Source organism: Lactuca serriola, chromosome 1 (genome assembly GCF_051521515.1).
Source record: "Lactuca serriola cultivar US96UC23 chromosome 1, Lser_US96UC23_V15, whole genome shotgun sequence".
NCBI classification, from domain to species: Eukaryota; Viridiplantae; Streptophyta; class Magnoliopsida; order Asterales; family Asteraceae; genus Lactuca; species Lactuca serriola.
The window spans coordinates 116,433,593-116,437,664 of NC_136408.1; the positions used below are offsets into that span (position 1 = coordinate 116,433,593).

The following is a 4,072-nucleotide window of genomic DNA, read 5'->3' on the forward strand; positions in this document are numbered from 1 at the left end:
TATTGATTAAGGAGGAACCCTCAAATTTCTATTTTCTTTAGCCTTCTCATCTCTATATTTTCACCCCTGCTAATTTTTAGATGGCGATGGACACATCCTATCTTCTACATGAACATATATGTGAAAAATCTAAATGATTTCAAATTTTTTTGCGATTTTGTTGTTGTGCCATTTTTTGTTATTGGAATATCTTCATCCTAAAAAATAAATAATGTTTTTATGATAGTTTATAGAAAATATGCATTAATTACTTTCTTAAAATAACTAAAATGATTGGTCCAAAATCAGTCATACATGCACACAATAGATAGTGAAAACAAAATAACCTAACCCTATATATATATATATATATATATATATATATATATATATATATATATATATATATATATATATATATATATATATATGGGTAAAGTGAATATACCTAACAACCTTATATAAGCTTAGGTACCTAACCTCATCAAACAACGTCATTTTGCATTAAATTTTCATTGCAATCATCAAAGGTTCTTAAAATTCATCCCTAAACTTGATTTACTTCAAAAAATTTTGAACATTCATCATTATATTTCTCCTACATCCTTTCATTTGTAGCGGTAGGATATGAAGCCCATCAGGTGGTATTTGATAGAAAGACGTGATATAAACGAAAGATATTGGTGAAAGTCCAAAGATTTTGGAAGCAATCAAGTTATGAGGTTGAAGTTTAAGAACCTTAGGCATTTACAATGTAAATATGATACAAACCGATGTGGTATTATGGAGTTAGGTACCTAAGCTTATATAAGGTTGTTAGGTATATTCACTTTTCCATATATATATATATATATATATATATATATATATATATATATATATATATATATATATATATATATATATATTCCCTGGTTGTTAAGAGTCTCATTTGGTAGTCTCAGGTCAATGTCCACCCCTATTATATACTGCTCCATTGAGCATTACGATACTACTTTGCATTCCCGCATTTAGCATATCATCTAGGCATTTTGTGTTCTTTTCACTTCATTTTTTTCCGCAGCTCAGACCAGTCTTATCTGAGTAAGACTTGTTTGGTTCATAAGGTAGATGATATTTTGATAAAATTTTGTTCCACATTTTTCTGTGTTGTTTTTCCATTTGTTTAACTACTTGGCTTGTGATCTGTTCGTGTGTGTGTTACTAATATAGGTGGAATATTTCCACAAGTTATGCTTCATTCTTAGCAAAATCTTATTTAATTCAGTCATTTCTTTTTGTTATTCTTTTTTAAAGGCGGCCGCCTTAATTTAGTCATGATGTGAAAAAAGAATTTTTTTTATTGAACCGACAGAATGACAGATCGGATATGCTGTTAATTTGGTTTATATAATTACGTTGATAATTCTTAATTAGACACAGATGACTATTGCACACAACCAATAACACTTTTCTCTCTTGTTCATGCTTTACTTATTTGATTTTATTTTGTTTGGTTGATTCCTTTGAAACAGTTTCTTAAATTCCGATCTTGGTATATAGACCATGTGATGATTTATTAACGATTTAATAAGAATCATTCTTGAATTATCTTCAAGGCTCTGTTATTTTTCAGCAAATGGCCCATCAAAACCAGGATTCAGCAACTCTTACTCAACTATATGTTCAGGCTCCAATAGAAAAAATATATACCGGGACGTTTACCTCTGATGTTTTCTGGGCTAGTTTTTCTACTTATTTGTCCAAATCACTTGCGGATATAGCTTTTCGTCCAACCCCTATCACAGATGATACAATAAAGAGTAAAGGAATCAAAGAACATTTCTCTAAAAGAATAAAGGATGTGAGAGTAGTAAATACAGCTAATGTCATCCGCTACATCCCCACTCCGGTATAACATCATATCCTCTTCTACCTTAATATCTTATGTTTGGTTACTTGATGAGTTTTTCATAGGGGTGACAATTGATGACACGACACGACAAAAATACGCGACACGAAACGAAATTGAGACGAAATTGAAATTCGAATTCATGTTTGTGTCGTGTTCGTGTCAAGTGCAAAAAACACGGCCATGTCGTGTTGTGTTCAATATTTAACACGATTTAACATTTTTTGTCGTGTTTTTCGTGTTATGTATGAATAAATATTAGTTAAATACATTAGTAGTTATTCATGTTATCTTTGTCATGTCGTGTCGTGTTTCTCGTTTTTTAATCGGTTCGTTTTCGTGTTAGTTAAAAAAAACCCGAGATCGTGTCGTGTCGTGTTAGACAAAAACACGACACGATGACCCGATTTGACACCTTTTTCAAGATATATGTAGAGTCGCTTACTCTTCAAAAAGAGCGCTTATGGAAATACCATACAGTGTGGAGGCTTGATGCAGATATATATGATGTGTTAATTAAGTTAGGCTCTGTTTTAATACGTTCTTTTGCAGACACTTAACTTTGCATTCAATGACTACTTCAAGAGGTTGTTCAACTTTAAGAAAGACCATGATGGTTACTTGAAGTGGTCCACTGGTAACTTTGTCTCCGGTGGTGCTGCTGGTGCTTCCTCCATGCTTTTGATGTACTTTCGATCATGCATCAAGTCGTTTAGCAAATGATGAGGCTAAGAAGGTGGGAGAGAGGCAATTCAGTCGTTTAATAGATGTATACAAGAAGAATCTTGCATCAGACGGTATTTCTTGTTTATATCGTGGATTCAAGATTTCATGTGTGGGTGTCATTGTCTACCGTAGTTTGTATTTTGGGATGTATGACTCTTTGAAGCCGGTTGTTTTGACAGGATCATGGAAGGTGGATTTGAATTTTGCATCTATTACTTAGTGTCTTGCTATTGGTAATTAATTAATTAACTAGATGTTTATATGATGATGATGATGATGATGTGTGTTTTTAGGATAGCTTCATTGGGACATGTGGCCTTGCTTTAGTCACTACGAGTGTTGCTAGTCTAGCATCATACCCTATTGACACAATCCGGAGAAGAATGATGATGACATCGGGTGAAGTTGTCAAGTACAAAAGCTCTTTTGACGCTTTTACTCAAATCATGAAGAATGAGGGTGTTAAATCGTTGTTCAAGAGTTATAGTAAAACCATTGTACCTTTTGTCGGAACTGCTACTGGTGTCCTTATTTTTTACGACAGGCTTCAGAAACCATTTCTTGATGCTGAAAGTAAGAATAAGAATTTATCTGATCTTGGCATGTGCAATGGGTTATAAGTTTATTGTGTTTTGTTTAACTTTGCAGGAAAGAAGAGAATAAGAGATGAAAGTGAACACGTGGCTGTTTAGAATTTGAAGAAATGGAACATGTGCGGATGACAGAGGTATTTGAAAAGCCGAGTAATTAGGTTTTTTGACTTAACGCTGTAAATGTATGAGATCTATATGTTGTTAAAACTAAAAATTGGTTGTCAAAGTAAGATTTGTAGACTATGTCATTAATAAAGATCATTCAACATTTATTTTTTCCTATTTTGGACCCCGCGCAACCAAAACAAATAGTAAAGATTTTGCGAGTTAAGAAAATAAGTTAGGAATAAACGTACAAATTACCCTAAACAACAACGACCATTGGTGTAATTTGCTCATTCTTTAATAACAAGAACATTTATATCGTAATTTTTACATTTTTTATTTTATGGAACTTGCAATAAATAATTAAATTCGTTTTTAACTTTATTTCTTATTATAATTCTCCCTAATAAATAAAGAACTTTTTACAACTTATCATACTCTCATTGATTTGGCAACATGTCATTTTGTAGTTATTTTTAATTAAATTTTTTCCACATGATATTTTGTTGTTGTTTCATTTTTATTAAATGTATTAATTAAAATAAATATAATAATAAATGCATTTCAATTTTATTAATTGACTTTTCTTTTAATTTCAAATTTTCTAAATTAAAGACCATTAGTTTTTTTTTTATCTAAATTTTTTGTTTAAATTTAAAAGAGAAAAAAATACTTTAATTTTAATAATTCAATATATTTATATAATACTTATAAATTCAACTTCTTAAATGTTTATAATTATATATATATATATATATATATATATATATATATATAT

The 4,072-nt window shown here is 30.6% G+C and overlaps 1 pseudogene across 1 annotated transcript; it reads left to right on the plus strand.

The window, feature by feature from the left end:
• Positions 1–1,413: 1,413 nt before the first annotated feature.
• Positions 1,414–3,469, plus strand: LOC145070587 (ADP/ATP translocase 1, mitochondrial-like; annotated as a pseudogene). Its single transcript, XR_013690008.1, has 4 exons — positions 1,414–1,870; positions 2,423–2,786; positions 2,890–3,169; positions 3,245–3,469. The product of XR_013690008.1 is annotated as an ADP/ATP translocase 1, mitochondrial-like (transcript).
• Positions 3,470–4,072: the final 603 nt, after the last annotated feature.